This window comes from Schistocerca cancellata, chromosome 4 (assembly GCF_023864275.1).
Source record: "Schistocerca cancellata isolate TAMUIC-IGC-003103 chromosome 4, iqSchCanc2.1, whole genome shotgun sequence".
NCBI classification, from domain to species: Eukaryota; Metazoa; Arthropoda; class Insecta; order Orthoptera; family Acrididae; genus Schistocerca; species Schistocerca cancellata.
This window is the reverse complement of record NC_064629.1, coordinates 887,415,087-887,439,121: the sequence shown is the minus strand read 5'-3', so window position 1 is coordinate 887,439,121 and position 24,035 is coordinate 887,415,087.

Here is a 24,035-nt window from a genome sequence, read left to right as displayed (position 1 = left end):
AGGAAAGCGTTTCTGAAGAAGAGAAATTTGTTAACATCGAGTATAGATTTAAGTGTCAGGAAGTCGTTTCTGAAAGCATTTGTTTGGAGTGTAGCCATGTATGGAAGTGAAACATGGACGATAAATACGAGGGCTGTCCAGAAAGCAAGTTACGATTGATCGCGAAATGGAAACCACAGTGAAAATCAGAAATGTTTTATTTGTAACAGTTAGCTACAACTTCCAGCTACTTCTCTACTTAGTCGCCGTTCTGACTTAGACATCTGTCGTAGCGTTGTACCAACTTTCCATTACCCTCGTTTTAGAAGGCAGCCGCCAGTGCTTTCCGCCAATCCTCTACGCTGCCCTACAGCTCGTTGTCTGTGCCAAAATGTTGTCTTCATAGCCAGCGATTCATGTGAGCAGAGATGAAACTCAGAGGGAGACAATTACGCGCTGTATTGTGGATAATCAAGCATTTCCAATTGAAAACTATGCAGGAGAATCTTCATTACCCCTGCAGAATGCGGCTGAGAATTGTCTTGAAGACGAAACCGCACGACAGTTATGTAATGTTGGCTGCATAGCTTCAGGCGAAATTTATCGCCAGGCCCTTGTACTTGGCGGGAGACACTGTTTTCTAGACATTTTTACGCGCTCACTGTGAGCTCAGAAATAAGAAGAGCAACGTGATGCTATCTAGGGTCATACTAGAGACACTGGCCAACACATCTGTGCAAAGTTTTATCTGATTTTCATAGTCGTTTCCATTCCACGACCGATCGTAACTTACTTTCTGGACAGCCCTCGTAGTTTGGACAGGAAGAGAATAGAAGCTTTCAAAGTGTGCTGGTATAGATGAATGCTGAAGATTAGATGGGTAGAGCACATAAGTAATGAGGAGGTATTGAATAGAATTGGGGAGAAGAGAAATTTGTGGCACAACTTGACTAGAAGAAGGGATCGGTTGGTAGGACATGTTCTGAGGCATCAAGGGATCACCAATTCAGAGTTGGAGGGCAGTGTGGATGGTAAAAATCGTAGAGGGAGACCAAGAGATGAATACACTAAGAAGATTCAGAAGGATGCAGGTTGTAGTAGGTACTGGGAGATGAAGCAGCTTGCACAGGATAGAGTAGCATGGAGAGCTGCATCAAACCAGCCTCAGGACTAAAGACCACAACAACAACAACAGCTTTTATCGGAGTTCTTGTTCACGGACTTGCATTCCGACACATGGGTAAATTCTGAACAGTGATCTACCTGCCTCAAAAACGCTACAGACTTGCAGCCTCTGTCGAGTGCCTCTGTGCTCCTTCCTGTGTGGTACTTGCTCCAATTCGTCGTTGTTTTATTCTCTGTCAAACCATGAGAAGTTACATGTGCCAAATATGCTCTCTACTTCACAGTATGTCATCTTTGAATGACCTGTGTTAACGTTTGGAGGAATAAATAGCTCTAGTAAATCAGTCAACAACTTGCTGTGACGTTGTCTGCTAAGTGTTTATGCCAGGGACGGTCAAGAACTCTGCTCGCGTCCATTGCTCGCGCATGTGTGTGAATTTCCCTCATCCTCTGCCACGAAACGCAGTCTGAGGGAAAGGGAATGTGAAATTGGGGGATGTGGCACGAGACTTTGGTTCATATTACATCTCTCTCAACAACGCAGATCACAAACAAAACAATTCTGGTGTTATTTAATTACCTTTGGCGCGCTGAAGACACAATAAAATTTATATCTTGCAATTTATGTCTGGCATACAGAGAGAAGAACTCAGTTTTGTAGATTTTCGTTACTCAGGTTGGCACATAATCGTGACTTGTTTAGCTTCATATTCGAAAAAAGTCTTTCATGCACATATGTTGATCTAAACATTGATATCAAGTCTCCAGCCCCATAACGTTGATTTGGAACTCTTCCTTAGGAAAACAATATAGAACTCCTTGACAGTTTTAACATTAAAGAATTTATTTTTAAACAGGAATCACACCATATATCAAACGGTTTCGTCTGCAGATGCACATTGACGCTTTCAAGTGAAATTGCAAACGGTCTCAAAAACAGCTCAGAAACATATACATTATTGGCAGCTTCATGAAACATCTAGAAAGCTATTCGTATAACTCTTTCAGCACCACAATGGATTGTTCGAAATTCGCAGTCTATTCAAAAGCATTCACATTAGGAAAGTGGACGGAGTTACTTTTTGGAAACTGTCTCTTCTACGATTCGATTTTCTTATCACATGCACTCACAGCCAGTCAGTTCTGTTTAAAATGCGACGTCTGCATTTCATTTCGGAACATCCAATTTTCGTTCTTGCTTTAATTTTTCCTTCATAATTTCAGCAATAAGGTGTCTTAAACTGAATACTCGTTAACTTGACGTAACAATCGTAATGTTTCGTAATAAGTGACATCTTCAGTCAGTTCCATCAAAAATTGTAATAGTGCGTGCAACTGTTGAAAATTTACTGTTAGCACCACCAACTGCATCACATGTTCCATGCCTCCTTATTTAACACGAAGTGCTTCTTTATGCACAGAACAATGAATCCCGTACAAACAGTCAGTCGACTCATAATTTTAGCACTTTAATCGTCATCTGAATCACTAAATTCTTTCTGCATGGTATTTGAATGCCAATTCATAGAAAAATTGCGGTACCTTTCGGTTATGTGACTACATAATAGATATTGAGACTTCTGATCCTTGTCTTCCGTGATTACAATTAATCCTTGAAGTATTGCAATGGTAGATCGGCAGACTGCCTCTTGTAGCGTAAACAGCCTCTGAACTTCCTTTATATCACGAACAAATAGCGAAGAGTAAAGAGCGCTTACACCACGATTATGAAGAACCAAAGAATGTCGTGCCGACCAAAATGAGCCACATCAAATGCTCGAGGGAAGTGTCACATCGCACTGATAAATGAAAGATGCGCTTTACGGTGAAGGACCGAGCAGATTCGAGGCGTAGCGAGCAGTGGTGGGTCAGGCCGAGCCTCAGCCCGCACGGGTGCAGCACGTTGTGCACGCGCCAAGTGTTTCACGCCGTGGCCAATCCTGATATAAGTATGGCGATAAAAGTCAATTATGATCCAGCTGAATATCTGAACTAAGGATGGAGGTTCATTGTTTAACATCCCGACGACACCGAGGACATTGGAGGCGGTGCATGTCCGAGAACTATTTTATCAAAATACAATAATTAACGGGTGGTTAACTGAATGGTGCATTCGTGTTTCGTTTCAAGTAACTTACCGTAAGAGAGATATAATAGATCCTGTTTTTTAAAGGCCATAATTTATCAGGAAATCAACATATTTTACAAAATGCTATTTTAAACCGTGTTCTAGTCAGACGCTGATACCCTCTTTGATATATAACAGGAAGCAGCACTATCTTGTTGTGAGTGAGCATTTGGAGAAACTGGCAGTTGTTCGAAATTAAGAGAGTTTCCGTAAGATTATGAGTAGTTCTTACGTACTGGTTTGTCGGGATACGTGAACGATTGACTTTGATGTTTCAATAGGATCTACAAGTGTCTGCAAACATTGGGTACTTTAATTATGATGCGACTGATATAAATATTTCTAAAACCGAACGAGGTCATCTACTTTTGATATTCCCCAATTTCCATAAATCGATGAATGCGTATTCCTAGAAGGATCATTTGAAGAGGACTCAGTCGATTTACATTAGTACCCTTGTCCTATCTGGTGTTGTGCTGCTTTTCTAACGATTTCGTCATCGACGGAACATTAATTCGAAATATTCTTTCTCTTTAGCTTTCGAAAATGCTTTTTTGAAAGACCTTTGACCGAAACAAGATTACAAGCCAAATTATAAGTATAAAGATCTACACTCTAATAGCCTGTCGGCGTGGCCGTGCAGTTCCAGGCGCTTCAGTTTGGAACCGCGTGACCGCTACTTTCGCGGATTCGAATCCTGCCTCGGGCATGGATGTGTGTGATGTCCTTAGGTTAGTTTGGTTTAAGTAGTTCTAGGGGACTGATGACGACAGATATTAAGTCCCATAGTGCTCAGAGCTATTTGAACCATACACTCTAATAAACAACGGCGCTAGTGAAGTGCTACGTGAATAATTCACTTACACGAAGCCATATCAAATATAAAAATATTGAGAAGTTGATTCTACTAAGTGTACGAGTTAGGTTGTTGCTCATGGAGAAGAATGCCAACGAGGATATGAGAAAGAATTAATTTTTTCGCAGATAAGATCTCTCAGGAAAACCCTGCTGCGACCGTTCGTGAATGCATGGTGGGCTGCGGAAATTAAAAATAGCTAAATCCATTGGTTAGCAGTGGGTTTCTTTATGAAATAACTTTTCTGTTATCAGTCAACATTTTCTTATTATTTATATTTTTCACGACACGTTTCGAGAACTAATTCCTATTTTCAATGACCTGTCATTTACTTGTGATGTTATCGATGTGTGAACTCATGAGTGTTCTGTTGTCTTTAGGTTTTCTTGTGGTCCTCACGTGCAGAAACTCACACATTTTAAAAATCGCACACAATTTTCTATTTACGTTACAGAAAGAAAATAGCAAACCTACGTTTGCTATGTTCACCAACACATCATGTCGTTTTAATTAATGTATTTAGTTGTACAGGGAAGGCATGTCGACAAACACGATATTGATACTGTCAGAATCCAGAAATCTATTCACAGCTGCGGGTTCTGGAAAAATAATTTCTTTCTCGCACGTGCCTGTTCTTCCTCCTCTTCTTTCTTTTCTTTCTCCATGTTGTCAACGTATTGTCAGCTTACATATGGGGATCCACATTGTGAGAAGATGAAACGGGGAGGATCCCCAGAATATTCAGTGAGGACGAAGGAATATACTGTAGAACGTGCTTTTGTGTATACAAATTAAGGAGTGATCTGCCAGCGCCACGTATAGAGGACATGTTCTGTTTTTGGATGTTCACCAACCATTAGAGAAACGAGTAGCTGTAATCTTGCTTAATAGGCAGTAGCAGTATCCATTTCTGCTCCGTTAAGTACGTCATGAAAATGTTACTGGCGTCGGATGTCGGCCTCTACATTACCGCACCTGCAAAATAACGCGCCCAGCTCGGCGAGCTTCCTCCATCCGCCTTAACGGCTTGTCCGTTGCCCACGCAAAATTAAAATCTGTACAAATAAGAGAGTTAAAAGGTAGACCTAATGAAATTCGTGGTAGCTTAAGGGAGCTTCCACATGTGAAAGTGCCAGCTATTTCGCACGATTAAAAGTGGGCTCTGGGCACAAAACACACAGAATTCCTGGACTGAAACTGACTGGAGTCTTCGTTCGAATGAGGATATAGGCGCTCGTCGAATTCTGTTTGCGTGATGACCTACCAGAGCTAAGCGTAACCACAAATAACTGGCATGAACAGCTCTACCTAGGCTAATTATTCCGACTTACGGTGAAAGTTTTGAAACAGGAATCAAATGTGAATGCCTAGCATCGTTAAAGGCCTATTACGCAGATTTACGTGTCGCCTGCAAGTACTACATGTGACAAGTCACGTTAGACTACTATTTTATGTGTGGCTGTATGCTTAAGAGGAACGGTGCGTAAACTTCTGGAAAACCGTGTAGATAACGCTTGTAACAGGTCATATCCTTCTATGGAATCGGTATCTAAGTTCCTTCTTAAAGATGACAGAGGAGACTAACAACAAAAATTCATTCAGAATTAACACAACGTAGACCCAGAAAAATTTTAACTCTCAATTCATCGAGTTGGAAGTCATATGAAACATTTATTTAATGCACCTCTCTCAGTAGCAACTATAAACACATAAATAATACCTCCATGTTAGGTATGACTTATCTAGGTACTGAAAGCACACTGGCCATCCAGATTTATGGTTTTAGTAGTTCCTCTGAATCGCTTAGAGAATACCAGGATGGATCCTTGAAGATCGTGAAGATCGACGTTTCTCTTTTTCGTAACCCTGATCGATACGAGTTTCTACTGCATCCTTAATGACCTTGTCTTCCGCGGAACGCTGAATACTAATATTTCTTCAATATTTTCGCCAATATGTAAACAGTATTGAGCATTATTTAGCTAAAAAATTTCCGTATCAGGTTAGAAAAAATCTAGTTTATGATTTGTTCTACTTAGGGAGATATATAACAGAGATCTACATCAAGAAGATATATAGTTTTTCTTGCAACTGCTATGTAACAGTAACGTAGAAAAAGGAAATTAGACGTTATGAACAATATTAATAACGTTGTCTATAATTTCGTTGATACCGATTCGCCTTTACATTTCAAACTAGGTGGTACATATATCGACTTTGAATAACACTGGAGCACTAGCTGAAAAGTTTGCTTTCCGAGAGAAAGACGCTGTCTCACAGGTGTTATTTACCTTAACAGCATCAGCCAATATAACCTGATAAGGGTTCAGTGCCAAGAACTTATGATTAAAAATTTGTCTGACGGATGTTCGAAAGTGACCTCTTTCATGCATGAACTATTCATAGGATTATTTCAATATATATGACGCTTGCATTTGTCTCTACCATGTCTTTTATTGTATTGAACTGAGGACCTAAAAACGATGGAGAGGCTTTGTCCCCGCCGTAGCAGCAGTAGTATACAACCCCACAACAGGCTACAGCAGTTCACTCACCCCACCGCCGCCCCACATCGAACTCAGGGTTATTGTGAGGTTCGGCCTCCAGTGGCCGCCCTCGGGAACGTCTCACACCAGACGAGTGTAACCCCAATGTTTGCGTCGTAGAGTAATTATGGTGTACGCGTACGTGGAGAAAGGGGTTGCGCAGCAATCGCCGACATAGTGTAATTGAGCCGGAATAAGGGGAAACAGCCAATATTCGCCGAGGCAAATGGAAAACCGCCTTAAAAACCGTCCACAGACTGGTCGGCACACCGGACGTCGGCACAATCCCTCCGGGCGGATTCGTGCCGGGGACCTGCACGTCTTCCCGCCCGGAAAGTAGTGCGTTAGACCGCGTGGCTAACTGGGCGGGCTTTACCATGTCTTAATTTACGTTTATGTTCCGCACTTCGAGGTTGAGATTGATTCCAGCAATTGAAAGCTAATCACTACAGAAACGATGTCTGATGTTATCACCTATTTACGGGCATTAACTTATATTTCTCTATGTTTACTACCAAATGTCAGTCCTTACACGGAGCACCTGTCACTTGGAACTGTACGCTGCATTTGTGAATAAGTTTCTGACGATATACTCTCAACACAAACAACGGCGTTCTCTGAGTAAAGTTTATTAAGGCAGCAGACGTCACCAGCTGCGTCGTTTATACAGAGGGTGCTACACAACTGCTGTAATGGGTTACTAAGTGCTGTAAAGGGGAAGTGGCACATACAAGTTTGATGAGAAACCCGTGTCCGGAATCGTACTGTTTGCAGGTGACAAAAGTAATGGGATACTTCAAAATATCCTGTCGGACTTCCTTTGGCCCAGCGTAGTGTAGTAACTCGACGTGGTGTGGACTTAACAAATCACTAGAAGTCCTCTACAGAAATACTGAGCCACGCTATCTCTGTAGCTTTACATAATTTCGAAAGTGTTGCCGATGAGGATTTTGTGCACGAACTGAACTCTCGATTATGTCCCAGCAAAATTAGATGGGGTGTATGTCGGGAAATCTGGGTGGCCAAATAGTTCACTCGAATTTTCCAGAATGTTCTTCAAACCAGTCGCGTACAGTTGTGGCCCGGTGACATGGTGCATCGTTATCTGGGAATATGAAGTCCACGAATGGCTGCAGATGGTCTCCAAGTAGTCGAACATAACAATTCCACGTCAGTGACCGGTTCAGTTTCACCAGAGGAGCCAGTTCATTCCACGTAAACACAGCCCACAACATTATGGAGCCACCATCAACTTGCTGAGTGCCTTGTTGACAACTTGAGTCCATGGCTTCGTGGGGTCAGCGCCACACTCTAATACTACCATCAGCGCAGCAGGCGATGTCGTGCTGTGATCAAAGGCACTCGCGTCGTTCAACTGCTGCCATAGCCCATTAACGACAACTTTCGCAGCACTGTCTTAATGGATACGTTAGTCATACGTCTCACATTCATTTCACGCAGTGTTCCTTGTCTGTTAGCCCTGACATCTCTACGCAAACGCCTCTGCTCACCGTAGTTAAATGAAGTCCATCGGCGATTGCGTTGTCCGTTATGAGAGATAATGCTAGTCAGGCAGCAACAGCCGGCCGAGACGCAAGCAGCAACAGAGAAGTAACCGATTTTGTGACACTTTACGAGTTTCTAACCAGGAACGAACTGCACAGTTTGAAACGTCCCCTTAGAAAAATTATACTTGACTGTCCTTAAACTAACACACAATATTTTAGCACAACGCAATCTGACTTTCAGAAATCCCTACAAAAGAATGGCCCTGACTAACATTAACCTATGCGTTTCACAAATCGCTTACCTTCCTCAACATGGCGCCCGGCCTCTGGGGCACCATCTGCTTCGTCGTGCACTTCATCATCTACTTTTCATTCCTGGCAAGTTTCTTCTGGCTCAATGTAATGTGATTCTACATCTTTTGGACATTTAGTGGATTCCGGCCATTGCGTGGGACAGCCAGAGAAAGGGAGCATAAGAAATTCATCATCTATTCCATATACTCATGGGGCTGCCCTCTAATTTTGCTAAGTGTGACACTTGTTATGCAGTTCCACAATGACATTCCTGATGGTTTACTGAGACCACAGTTTGGTGTGAAGAGATGTTGGTTTCCTGATGACATTACAATCCTGGCAGGGTGGCCATATGAAACGTCCCCTTAGAAAAATTATACTTGACTGTCCTTAAACTAACACACATTATTTTTAGCGCAACGCAATCTGACTTTCAGAAATCCCTACGAAAGAATGGCCCTGACTAACATTAACCTATGCGTTTCACAAATCGCTTACCTTCCTCAACATGGCGCCCGGCCTCTGGGGCACCATCTGCTTCGTCGTGCCCTTCATCATCTACTTTTCATTCCTGGCAAGTTTCTTCTGGCTCAATGTAATGTGCTTCGACATCTTTTGGACATTCAGTGGATTCCGGCCATTGCGTGGGACAGCCAGAGAAAGGGAGCATAAGAAATTCATCATCTATTCTATATACTCATGGGGCTGCCCTCCAATTTTGTTAAGTGTGACACTTGTTATGCAGTTCCACAATGACATTCCTGATGGTTTACTGAGACCACAGTTCGGTGTGAAGAGATGTTGGTTTCCTGATAACATTACAATCCTGGCAGGGTGGCCATATGAAACGTCCCCTTAGAAAAATTATACTTGACTGTCCTTAAACTAACACACAATATTTTTAGCGCAACGCAATCTGACTTTCAGAAATCCCTACAAAAGAATGGCCCTGACTAACATTAACCTATGCGTTTCACAAATCGCTTACCTTCCTCAACATGGCGCCCGGCCTCTGGGGCACCATCTGCTTCGTCGTGCCCTTCATCATCTACTTTTCATTCCTGGCAAGTTTCTTCTGGCTCAATGTAATGTGCTTCGACATCTTTTGGACATTCAGTGGATTCCGGCCATTGCGTGGGACAGCCAGAGAAAGGGAGCATAAGAAATTCATCATCTATTCTATATACTCATGGGGCTGCCCTCCAATTTTGTTAAGTGTGACACTTGTTATGCAGTTCCACAATGACATTCCTGATGGTTTACTGAGACCACAGTTCGGTGTGAAGAGATGTTGGTTTCCTGATAACATTACAATCCTGGCAGGGTGGCCATATGAAACGTCCCCTTAGAAAAATTATACTTGACTGTCCTTAAACTAACACACAATATTTTTAGCGCAACGCAATCTGACTTTCAGAAATCCCTACAAAAGAATGGCCCTGACTAACATTAACCTATGCGTTTCACAAATCGCTTACCTTCCTCAACATGGCGCCCGGCCTCTGGGGCACCATCTGCTTCGTCGTGCCCTTCATCATCTACTTTTCATTCCTGGCAAGTTTCTTCTGGCTCAATGTAATGTGCTTCGACATCTTTTGGACATTCAGTGGATTCCGGCCATTGCGTGGGACAGCCAGAGAAAGGGAGCATAAGAAATTCATCATCTATTCTATATACTCATGGGGCTGCCCTCCAATTTTGTTAAGTGTGACACTTGTTATGCAGTTCCACAATGACATTCCTGATGGTTTACTGAGACATCAGTTCGGTGTGAAGAGATGTTGGTTTCCTGATGACATTACAATCCTGGCAGGGTGGCCATATGAAACGTCCCCTTAGAAAAATTATACTTGACTGTCCTTAAACTAACACACAATATTTTTAGCGCAACGCTATCTGACTTTCAGAAATCCCTACAAAAGAATGGCCCTGACTAACATTAACCTATGCGTTTCACAAATCGCTTACCTCACAAAAATCTTGGTTACTCGAACTACTGCAATACAGCGAGCGCCACTACTGCCAGCTAAATAAAAGATTCAAGCTACGGAAGGCACTAACTACTGATAGGCATAGTTAGCAAATGAAAATTTTGATAAAGAACAAACAATGTATTTACCTTAATAGTGTTGAAAAATCATAATATACACAGCAGTTCATAATATCCAGTATCACAAATTTCAAAACTCCGCTATCTCTCTCCCCACATCCACCACTGCTGGCGGCTCACCTCCAACTGCGCAACGCTACGCGCTGTTCACATCCAGCTGCCCAACACTACAATGGCTGACAACAATGCAAACTGGCCAAAGACTGCACACAGCACAGCCAGTGATTTTCATACAGAGCGCTACGTAACGTTGCCAATAAGAAAACATAAACAGCCTGCTTACAAGTTTCATCTGTGTGCTATGGCAGTTTAGTTTATTGAGCTTCTGAGTGTTAATTTAATACGTAATGGACACAATTCTTGCGTTTTTGTTTGTGTCGGAATGTAAACTGATTTTGTGACTTATTACAATTTCCTAATCAGAAGGTCCTAATCAGGAACGAATTACTTAGTCTCACCTGAGTGCTTTGGTAGTTAAGTTTTTGAATCTCTGCGTGTTAATCTGATTTATTAGACATAGTTATTACGTTACCTCCGTGTCTACAGTACCATTCCATAGCGCGTGTCGATTGTCCTTTGTCAGTGTGTGTAGTGTAGTTTTCCACGGTCTTTAGTAAGAATAGGGACTGTGATTGCTGTGTGCGGACGCGAACCGAGTTGGTGACACTTCGCTCTCAGCTCCAGACCGTGAGGGCTTCGGGTACACAGCTCGAAGCTGCAGTGGATAGGCAGCACTGTTGTCGTTCGGCCGTGGGGATTTAACGTCCAGCACGTCCGAGTCCGGCAATCGGTCCGCACGAGTGGCCAGCCCAGTTACTTCTCGCACTAAGGTTGACCCTTCACCCGTGCTAGAGTGGGAGGTCGCCTCGCAGCGTGCCAGGCGGCGAAAGACTTCCCAAGGGAGATGGGAGCCCCAATGTCAGGCGCGTTATGAGATCCCTTAGGGACACGGCTGGGGAAGAAAGAAAACATGCACTCCGTGTGCATACCGGCTGCAGTCATTACATAGGTGGAACGGGCCCTTCCGGACATCATGAAGAGCACAGGGTGCTGCCAACTGCACTTGGTGACCGACGTCGGTACAAGTGATGTGCGTCGCTTTGGATCGGAAGAGATTCACTCTGGTTTCGAGCGGCTAACAAAAGTGGTAAAGATCGCCAGTCTTGCTTGCGAGATGAAATCAGATCTCACAATTTACAGCATAGTCGACAGGACCGGTTACAAACCTTTGGTACAGAGCCGAGAGGAAAGTCTGATTAAGAGGCTCAGATGGTTCTGCGACGTTATAGGTCGCAGATACCTCGACCTACGCCATAGGGTGGCTGGGTTTCGGATTCCGCTGAATAGGTCACGAGTCCACTACACGAAGGAGGCGGCTAGACGGGTAGCAGGGGCTATGTGGCGAGGACTGGGAAGGTTTTGAAGTTAGAGTGTCTCGGGGAAACAGAAAAAAGGGCTTTAGTCTCAACGGGTGCAGGTCGAACACAGCAGGAATGTAGATCCAGGAACCATCGGTATAACAGTTCTACAATACCGTACCTCTGTTCGGGAAGTGCCAGAGCTCCCAGCACTAATAGAAATCACTGATGCTCAAACTGTTATAGGCACTAAAAGCTAACTTAAGCCGGAGATAAGTTCCGCCGAAATTTTTGCGAAGGACGTAACGGTGTTCAGAAAGGATAGGCTAAACACAGTTGGCGGCGACGTGTTTGTTGCTATTAGAAGTAGTTTATCTTGTAGCGAAATTGAAATAGATAGTTCCTGTGAATTAGAATGAGCAGACTTCCCTCTTGGCAACCGAAATAAAATAATAATCGGATCCTTTTATCTACATCCCAACTCAGATGACACAACTGCTGGAAACTTCGAAGAAAACTTGAGTTTAATTTCGAACACGTACCCGACTCATACAATTATAGTTGGTCGTGACTTCAATTTATCCTCGATATGTTGGCGAAAGTAAATGTTTAAATCCGGAGGTAAGCATAAAACATCATCCGAAATTGTGCTAAACGCATTCTCTGAAAATTATTTCGAGCAGTTAGTTCATGAGCCCACGCGAATGCTTGTGAGAACACACCTGACCTCTTAGCGACAAATAATCCTGAACTAATAACGAACTTCAAAATAGATACAGAGATTAGTGAACACGTGGTTGTCGTAGTGAGACTGCATATTGTAACTCTCAAATCCTCCAAAATAAACGAAAAATTTACCTATCCAAAAAATTAGATAAGAATTCACTTGACACCTTCCTGCGAGACAATCTCCACTTCTTCCAAGTTAACGGTGTAAGTGTAGAGCAGATGTGGCTTCAGTTCAAAGAAATAATGTCGACAGCAGTTGAGAGATTTATACCAGATGAATTAACACACGACGGAACTGATCCCTCTTGGAACACAAAACGGGTCAGAACACAGTTGCAGAAACAACAAAAAAGGCATGCCGAATTTAGACGAACGTAGAATCTCCGAGACTGGTGACCTTTGCAGAAGCTCGAAATTTAGTGTTCAATTCAGTGCTTCCACAACGAAACTTTGTCTCAAATCCCCGCAGAATATACAAAGACATTCTGGTCGTATGTAAGGTATGCTACCTGCAACATACCATCAATGCCTTCTATGCGATATAGCAATGGAGATACTATAGACGACAGTGCTGCAAAGGCAGAGCTACTAAACACAACAGTCAGAAATTCCTTCACTAAAGAACACGAAGTAAATGTTTCAGAATCTGAATCAAGAACAGATGCCAACATGAGTAACTTACAAGTAGACATCCTCGGAGTAGTGAGGCAATTTGAATCACTTAATAAAAGCAAGTCTTCCGGTCCAGAATGTGTACCAGTTCGGATCCTTTCAGAGTATGCTGAAACAATAGCTCCATACTAAAAATCATATACAACCGCTCGCTAGACGAAAGATCCGTACCCCAAGACTGGAAAGTAACACAGGTCACACCAACATTCGAGAAAGGTAGTACGTGTAAGCCACTGAATTACATGATCATATCATTAACGTCGATATGCAGCAGGATTTTGGGACATATATTGTGCTCGAACATTATGAGTTACCTCGAACAGAGTGGTCTATTGACACAGTCAACACGGATTTAGAATACATAGTTCTTGTGAAACACAACTAGCTCTTTTACCCACACGAAGCGCTGAGTACTATTGACAAGGAATTTGAAATTGATTACGTGTTTCTAGATTTTTGACACTGTACCTCACAATGGGCTAGTTAGTGAAATTGCGTCCTTATGGAATATCGTCTCAGTTATGTGACTGGATTCCTGATTTCCTGTCAGAGAGTTCACAGTATGCAGTAATTAACGGAAAGTCACCAAGGAAGTGATATAAGGCGTTCCAAAAGGTAGTGTTGTAGGTCCTCAGCTGTTCCTTATCCATATCAACGACTTAGGATACGATCTGAGCAGCCGTCTTAGGTTGTTCCCAGATGATGCTGTCGTTTATAGACTAGTTAAGTCATCAGAAGATCAAAACAAATTGCAAAACGATTTAAAGAAGTATCAGTATGGTGGTAAAATTGCAATTTACCCCAAGTTCATAAAGTGTTAGGTCATCCACAGGAGTACTAAAAGGTATCCATAAAACTTCGGTTACACGATAAATAACTCGAATATAAAGGCTGTAAGTTCAGCTAAATACCTAGGAATTACAATTACGAACAGTTAAAATTGGAAAGAAAACATAGGGAATGTTGCGGAGAAGGCAAGCAAAATACTGTGTTTTATTGGCAGAACAGTAATAAGGTATCTATAACTTCGAACATTGCAAGCACTCATCTCCATACTTTGCCGTGATTTACAACCGGAATTAGGTATCATTTGATACATCGTATATATGAATATTTAAAGAAGGCAGATATTCTCACGTAAACCTTGTAAATAATTGTTAACGCTTATTGCATGAAAGGTGACGGAGGGTCTTTATTATCAATGATTATGAATCATTACCTATACTACTAGAGGTAGGAACGGCAGTGGAAATGACACGGCAGTCATAACTCAAGCCCTGGGTGGAGAAGCCCGCACAGGTGTGTTGGTCAGGCTTAACACAGGAAGTAGCCAAGACGAACGGTCGCGGCACCTAAGCGCTGGCCGGCCGCGGTGGTCTCGCGGTTCTAGGCGCTCAGTCCGGAACCGTGCGACTGCTACGGTCGCAGGTTCGAATCCTGCCTCGGGGATGGATGTGTGTGATGGCCTTAGGTTAGTTAGGTTTAAGTAGTTCTAAGTTCTAGGGGACTGATGACCTAAGATGTTAAGTCCCATAGTGCTCAGAACCATTTGAACCATTTGAACCTAAGCGCTGAAGCACAATACAGCGGCAGCCGGCTGGTGTTGTGGCGGGGCCATAAAGATAACCGCATAATTCTTCAGAAACTCTGTAAATCTTGGATGCAGCAGACAGGAACGAGGAAGCGTTACCTCAGAAATCATGCAGGCTGGGTTATTTCAGATGATTTTTACTCTCAGAAGCGTACCATTGTATGTATTCCTAATTAACAGGGATAGGTATTTCCTATGAAACTTTCCGCACTGGACAACAAAAGACTAAAATATGATTCGTCGTCGTTAGGAAGAATCTGTAGAGAGGGAGAATATTCCGTGGTTTCGAGGATATGATTCGCTTTCTGCAGTTACGAGGGAGGGAGCCGAGTTTTGCTGGGAAGCCAGTAGTGCAGAGAAAGAAGTCTCCCGTTTTGAGCGCCCGTGTTTGACGGTCGCTCAGCATCAGATTTGTTGGTACAGACGGACTTGCTGTCCTTGCTCTCAGGAGATTTTACAGTTAGAACGGCTAGGTACTGTAGTGTTGCGAACTTATATGATTCTGGACTTCGCCTCCAGGTAGGGAGTCGTCGTTGAGTATGCAACGTTCAGTTATTGAGAGCACTTCTTCTGCCTATACTCGCGTTTGGACGTTATCTGAACTCCATCCTTGTGGCTGGGAGTTTGCGTTTCTCATTTGTAGAACACAGAGGGGAGAAGACAGTGTTAGATTATACTAGTCAGAGAACCGTCTTCTGGTGTCCTAGTTTTTATATATATATATTTTGTGGCTGGAGTTCTTCCGTCGTCGCAGACGTATACGAGAACCATCACTCCAATGGACCAGACGCAGCACATATGGTCACCATAATGGTGACCATATGGTTACCATAATGGTAACTGCTTCGGCTTATTAGGGCTATAAAGCTAAACAGCTGTGATCACATAAATTTTATTCCCACTGAGGCTGCACACCACTGTAGATCATCTTTGAAAGTAGTGTCTTCTAGTGCTACGTAGATGATGTCAGTCATCTCGCGTTACTTATATTAGATTGCGTAGCCACAAAATAGGGCAGATTTGGTTAATTGATCAGTCGCATTAGTTAGGAAATTCATTCGTATTTCTTTATGTCAATTGGACATTGATATATAAACATTTGTTATAAAGGGGTTTTAATATATGATAAATGTGTAAGCAGAAATAGCATTTATGATTTTGTAGTCACTAGTTCCCTTAATCATTCATTTATGTGTATGTTGTAATTTATATGTTAAAGAGCAAGAAGGAGGAGATAATATCACCATTAAGAGATCAGAATATCTGCTTTACGTGGTAGTCAAACAGGGCCAAATCTTCATTTTCGCGCTCAGTGTTTTCCGTTGTGCACGTTCATTCGATACCCGCCTGGAGTAGCATCTTGAACACTTAGAAAATGTAACAGATTTACTGAAGAGACTGTCTGCACTACGCTTATCTGTCCTCTTTAGTAGTACTGCTGCGCCGCCTCAGATCCTTACCAGAGAGGATTAACGGAGTATATTGAGTAAGTTTAAAGAAGAGCAGTACATTTGGTATTATCGCGAAAAAGGGAGAGAGTGTGACTGACATGATACAAGATCTGTGCTGGACATAATTAAAACATAGGTGTTTTTCGTTGCGGCGGAAACATCTTACGAGATTTCAATCACCAGTTTCCCTCTCTGAATGCGAAAATATTTTGTTGAGCCGACCTACATAGGGAGAAACAATCATCATAATAAAATAAGGGAAATCAGAGCACTCTCGGAAAGATATAGGGTTCCTTCTTCCAGTGCGCTGTTCGAGGTTGGAGTTATAGAGAATTGTTGTGAAGATGGTTCGATGACCCCCCGGCCAGGCAGAGTATCCATGTAGATGTATATATTGGCATCCTCTTGCCACACCCTCGTCGGGCCATCCCGATTTTGGTTTTCCGTGATTTCCCTAAATCGCTTCAGGCAAAGGCCGGTATGGTATCTTTGAAAGAGCACGGGCGACTTCCTTCCCCATCCTTCCCTAATCCGATGGGACCGATGACTTCGCTGTTTGTTCCCCATCCACAAATCAACCAACCAACCAACTCTTGCCACTGTGGCTCACGGAATATTGAATTCCCTAACGATTTTCGAAATGGAGTATCCCATGCACCAAGTTGGAACAACTATTCCTCCTTCAGAGTATGTTAATTCCCGTCGAGCGGCCATAATCACGTCGGAAACGTTCTCATCTGATCCATCTTACTAGAAATGCCAGTGCACTGCTCCCTTATACGTTGTGTTCGAGATGCTAGAGCCATCTGTATATACGGATATCTCTATCCCACGACTTTTGTCACCTTCCTTTATAATACTTTGAAATTCGGATAACGTTCAAGTCTCCCAGTTCACTGTACGCACTCAGATTGTGAAGAAAGCACAATCGTTCGTCCTTGTTGTATTTGTGACATCACATACCATTTTCGTTCGACTGCAACAACGGCTGGGATAATCTGGTATCTTCATAACTAAGAGGTTTGAGTGCGATAGTCTGACTTTGAAGAGGACTCGTTCTTCTTGTGGAGGAGAACTCGACGACAAGTACTGGAAGTATTGGTCACGCCATTGGGTCCTGCAGAACACACTCGTCAGAGCTCATTGTCTCCACTGTGTGGGTACCGTGAAATGGGAGATTTGAAAGTGATCCCATCAATGTCACATCCAACAGTCACTTTATGTGGAGTTGCATGAAATCAGACGATATCTCCCGCAGGGACCCATACTTGGTGGGACACACTATTTTCTAGACATCTTTATGCACTCACTGTGCAGCCGGCCCCAATGGCCGAGCGGTTCTAGTCGCTTCAGCCTGGAACCGCGCGACCGCTACAGTCGCAGGTTCGAATCCTGCCTCGGACATGGATGTGTGTGATGTCCTTAGGTTAGTTAGGTGTAAGTAGTTTTAAGTTATAGGGGACTGATGACCTCAGATGTTAAGTCCCATAGTGCTCAGAGCCATTTGAACCTTTTTTTTTTTTTTTTTCGCTGACTGTGCGCTCAGAACTGCGAAGAGTGACGTAGATCTACGGGCATACTAGGGACATTGCCCAACACAACCGTGCCAAGTTTCATCGGATTTTCACTGTGGTTTCCATTTCGCTACCGATAATTCCTTGCTTCCCGAATAGCCCTCGTATGTTCTTAATCTATGCAAGGAGATCACGTAAGTGAAACAGATCTGCAGTTTTGCGCCTCGGGCTTGAGACCCATCCCACGGACTGGAACATTGTTCACCTTTTCCAATCATATCGCACGCTCCATTCTTCCAGTGACTTAACACGTTAACTGATGGTGGAAGAGCAGCAATATCCTTTGCATACGCAACACAGAATGTAAACTAAGCCACTTCCTCTTCTGTGCCATTTCGTCTGTTGAGTGATTTGAACTATTTTCCAATGCAGTTGGGATGAAGTTGTTCCCGAAGACGAAATTTATCGCTCTCGTGTGATACAGCTCTCGATTATCTGTCTTAGTTCTCACTTGGATATGATATGACACACATTCTTGGCTCGGTTCACTTTAATATAGCTCAACCGCTAACATTGTTAAATGTTGGTTAAAATAAATACAAATGAACAGTCTGTGTGGGAATAGCCCCTTATTTAAGGAAGTTAACATTTCTGACTTCATTTTATTATCGTCCATTTAGGTGTCATCATGGTGAACGAGCATTTGAACAGACGACTCAGCGCCATCGACTGATTTTGCACAGTACTAAGACATTTTGATAACTCAGCAGGAAAAATTTTACTTTCGAACTGAACGGACCCTTGTCTCTGTGCAGTCGTTGGCCTCGTTTGGCTTAGCTCAGATTTTGTAAGCCGGTCTCCTACGAAGCTCTCTCTGCTTTCGTAGTAGCTTTCTAATATTACTAGTAAGCCATTCCAGCTTTGCAAGGGTAACATAAAGTATCCACCGCAGAAGAATTTGTCAGGCATAGTGGTAAGTTTGTTTATGCGCCACTACATAGAGCTGTGATTGAAATTTAGAGACCGATATTAGGTAACTGGATACCATAATTGTGCGTCTGTTTATTTAAATAAATTGTATTTTTCTATTTAAATAATAATAACATTAGTAATAATGCATCGCGGTAAAATTTAAAACATTAAGACCATAGAACGGTGATCGGTGCTTGGTGGCTGATGGATAACAATACTGGATGGGCCTAAGACAGAGCTATGAAGAGACCTCACCACTTCAGCTGAAGCAGACCTAACCTTCCACATCGTAGCGATGAGAGCTGTCGGCAACAATTGAGCTGTGCCTCCCTAGAATGGACTCCCTTTCCACTATTCAAGCACATGTGGTGCCACACCCTCTTTTATATGTAGTCACTAGGTTAAGGACCTGGGGTCCTATCTACCTCACATTCCCATTACTATATCAGTAATGCTTTATTATTTCTAGCCGGCCGCCGTATCCGAGCGGTTCTAGGCGCTTCAGTCCGGAATCGCGCTGCTGCTACGGTCGCAGGTTCGAATCCTGCCTCGGGCATAGATGTGTGTGATGTCCTTAGGTTAGTTAGGTTTAATTAGTTCTAAGTTTATGGGCCTGATGGCCTCAGATGTTTAATCCCATAGTGCTTAGAGCCATTTGAACATTTTTTTTTTGTGCTGTGATTCTAATAGTTCTCCTTCTTGGTGCAAACTTCTAGCTCTCTAGGGAAATATCCAAGATATATGCAGACACGTTGATCTAGCTCTTACGCCACAGACTTACTACTACTTCCTATGTATAAATGACCACATCGCATCCGGAGTTTACCAAATTTTTTACTTTTTACTGTTTGCCATATTTTTCTACAATTTTTCCTATGTTTCCAGTGTTTTCAATATTTTTTCATATTTTCCTATTTTTTTCATATTCTATGTGTAAGTGTATAGGTGTACACATGCTCTTATCACTTACATTGCCAGGCATGGGTTGCTATTTTTGCAATCAAACTGTAGTACAGAGCCCCAACTGCACAAACTATACTTCTTTCAAATGACATCCCACTAACTGCCAAGGCCAACTCTAAGAACCATGCGTATACACTGACTGCTTTGGAAGTAGAGTGCTGACGTTATTAAGTTTTAAAGTCACACATAGCACAGTTACGCTACTTTGTGTGACAGTTTGCGACGAGGGAGTTCACATTTCAAAGTAAATATGGGATACAATACCCTCCCAGAGCTTTTTTTCTAGTGTTAAGAATATGGAAAATTGTAGTGATAGTAAATATGAGAACTCAGAGAACAGCTATATGTATCTAGAGGCCTTAGCGTCTTTCTGGCAAATGTATAGATACGTAAAGAAGTCTTTGTGTCGAGCAGACTTAGACCATTACCTATCTAAGATTACGAATATGTAGAATTTTAACAACAGTTCATTTGTGGTGTTAGTCTCTGAAATATGTAATTAAAGTTAATACAGACTGTATTCCGGTGGGCTGCCGTTTTTCAAGGCAGGTACATATTCTCCGTCATGGTTTGCTTGTCTCGCCGTCAGTGTTTGTGTCCTGTTCGCTGCTATGTCGACCATATGTGGTCGAATAGATTATATCATTCTCGCTAGCTCTTTCGTCAGTGCAGCGTAGCTGGAGACAATGACACATGTATACTTCCACATCACTGTTCTTTTTAATATAATGCATTTCCTATACTATACACTTTTTGATGAAACTGTTCGCACTGCGCCTCTTACAAATGTGTTAAGACGTTCCTCCAGTATGAGAAGCTCTCCTTCCAAAAGAGAATGGTCAATTCCTACTGCCTTAAGATGTAAGATAATTTTATTGTAGTGGAGTTGAAGCTCAAGCAACGTGAAGACGAGCAAGGCTACATATCTTTCTGATACAAACACCACCATGTACTTCGAACTGGAAGTCATGTGTTACCAGATATCTGTAAGAGGGGAAATCATCACACGCAAGAATTACGGAAGTATTCCAAATGAAGTGTCATATTTACCATCTTGGAGGAGAATGATAAAAGTCCTATCTACAGCCTCACCCTCTCGACAGCGTCAGAGCCAGGACTTGCCTTTTATAGTAGTTGATTTGTATTATTTAATGTTGGTCCCGCTCTAGTTCGCTGTATAATTAGAAGCTAGTCATGTGACCATGATGCTGCTGCTGCTTAAACTGTTAGAACACGAATTTTAGGTAAAATGTACGTAGTCAGTTGTAAAATTTGAGTTCACATAGTACTCGCGAGTTGATCAAACCAATCTGTAAGAGGTCTATCATTACGTTATTAGTTTTTGGAAAGACTTCTACCATGTAAATAAAAAGTGTGTTGCAACATTTCCACGCGCAACAAAAGATTTACTGCTATGAAATGTCTGCAGCTTTATAAACCACACGAGTTGCTCATAATTTTTTAATTATTATTTTTACGTTTTTTTTCCTTTATAGGAATTAGTGTGTGGGCCTTTCTTACGATACATCGATCCTAGTTTCTCAATGCGTTTGTGAACAAAAAGCATATTTAACCACCCCATCATGGTGGTCATGTTACTAACATGACATGACACCGCATAATGAATAACTGTCATCGCCAATGTTTCATAATGTTTTTTTTGTAGTATAATCGACTTAAAAAAATCTTGATGTACGGGAAAACTCTCCTATCGTTAGTAGTCTGCCGTTACTGGACATATTCTTGATATTTATAATGTCATGTAACAAAACAGATTTTAGAGTGTCTGAGTACTGAGCACACAGCTCCGATCGCAACCGCTTCATCCCACAGCGCTGCAGGTAGCTGCATTCACAAAGAGGGCTATCATATGAGGCATGGGTATTACTGGTAGGCGGAGCCTTTAAGAAGTTGGGGATGCACGTGTGCCTTCCGATGCAGTGTGACGAATCCGACTGGTACTGTGAGTGACACGCGGGGCATGGAATCAGTGACGCATAGCAAGATTTCACGCAGTTACTTGGGACCATGGTGGTACTTCCCTGGCTAAACGGCTCGTATACGCTCAAAGTACAGATGCATTGCGTTTCTCAGAGTGATGGGGCAACCGATATGCGGGCCATAACTTCCTCCACACACTGATGTGCTACTGTGGGGTGGTGGCGCCGGCGGGTGAGCACCAGCACTTGGTATCCTAATTAGTCACAGTGTATTTCGAATGTTTATGCCATTGTTTCTTAAATCTATGACGACGCCTATTAATAATGCAGAGATAATGTAGCCTCAGTATTTAGAAAGTGGTCATTTGCTGTTAATTACTGAAATGCAGAAATCGTTTGGCCACATTTTCTTAAAATAATGAGCTACAGATAATTGTTTATACTGTTGAGTAGAGATGCTCCTACTTGTATTTTCCCAATAGTTACTTAGGACTCTCATAGTATCCTCACAATCCATTAATATTGCATTGCTTGTTTGTATAAATATCGTGTTGTAGCAAATTAGTTGTAGTGCATTGGCTTTCCACTATTAAAGCATGCATACAGTGTATATACCATATCAATCATTATTAACGCATGGATGACTTTTTCTTGGCAGTAATTACTTTAAGACTATGCATTGGTCGAAATTACGCTACTGTCAATGGACATATCAAGATTTTTTCTGTTATTAATATATGAGTCTTATAGCAACGTCACATATAATATACTATTTATAGGTATATCTGTTTGGGTATCATAATTGTAATTACATATCTTCGTTCCACCCTGGCGAGCTGTCGGGCTGAAAATGGGTTCTCCACTCATAATCGCTAATTCTGAAACCAGGATGGCTGGGGGAGCTTGATTATGATTGGTCCAGAGAGGTAAGGGGGAGAGGATGACGCTTGTCTGCATGACTATTCACACATTTCCGATGGCATGTTAAGACAGTTTTGGTGTTACTAACGTCAGTGGGATGCTGCTCACTGAATGCTTTTATAATAGTGGATTTCTTTGCCAGCAGACATGTCGGTCACATGGGTGACAATTGGAAACGTACATAATACAATTTTCTCTAACATTGCTGGCGAGATGGACTGACACAATGTTCGTGGTCATGGCCATATTCCACGCATTGCCATTAGGTGTATGCTCTTCCCCACCTAAGACGAAAAGGCGTCATGTTCGGTTGCGGGAAAGGCAACTTTAGATACTTAAGAGAAAAACACAAGAAAATGTTCTCAGAATTAGTGTGAGTGCTAAGACAGTTGCGGCTTTTTAAAGATTATCACACAGTGCAGACTCTGCATTTGATTATACATGTCAAGAAATTATTCAAGAAATTATTGTATTTCCTAATTCTTTCTGTAGCTTTTTATTTTACTTTCGAAGTAAAGAGTACGTAATGATAAGCTTTACGACTGATTTTCATCAGCGCAATATGCAAGAGAACGATGAAGTCACTGAAAAAATACATGGTAGCCTAGTTATAGAAATGAAAGTGAACTTACACTGAAGAAATCATCTCAGAGAGCGAGATTCCAGGTGGGTCAGGTGATTGACATAATGCAGTAAGGGAACATCTTAAAACAAACGTCACGAACGAGACAAAAACCAGCAAACGCTTGCAACGAGAATAAATGTTGTGCTCGGGGGAAGGCGTGTGCTTTAATCTGCGTGCGCGGAGCCGCAGATGCTGGAGAGGCTGTGGCGCTCCGCCCCACAATTTATTGAAAAGCTTATCCCGATCCGTATACAAAGCGCTAACGCGATACTCTACACAGATAATATCGATCGAAGCTTTAGAAAAAGAAAAGTGGCGGGCCTGGACTACAGCCAAGCGAGGCCCGAACAGCGCATAAATACTTCCCCACCGATTGTGGTACCGGGCTCGATCCCAGGCGACGATCGCTTGAATTATTGAGCGCGTCTTTCTCCCTCATTACACACTGCGGCCCGAAAGTACTTATTTTCGTAAGTGCTCGGATATTTACGTCCTACTAGGCATTAGCCTCTAGGACGGAAACAGTTTGCCGACCAACGTCGAAAATTTCCGAAGCGTGTTCCTCTTTCTGCTCCCTCTGTTTTAACGAAGCCATGAACACTAAAAGCTCACCATTACGTTTTACTGGCTACTTCGTTCGGGCTTTAAAACGATATTACAGTCTGGGAATTTTCATTCACACCTCAGAACGGTGACATTAAGGAAAAGGGGTTGCATTCCGCATTCAATTACAAAACTTCTGGGCAGTGACGA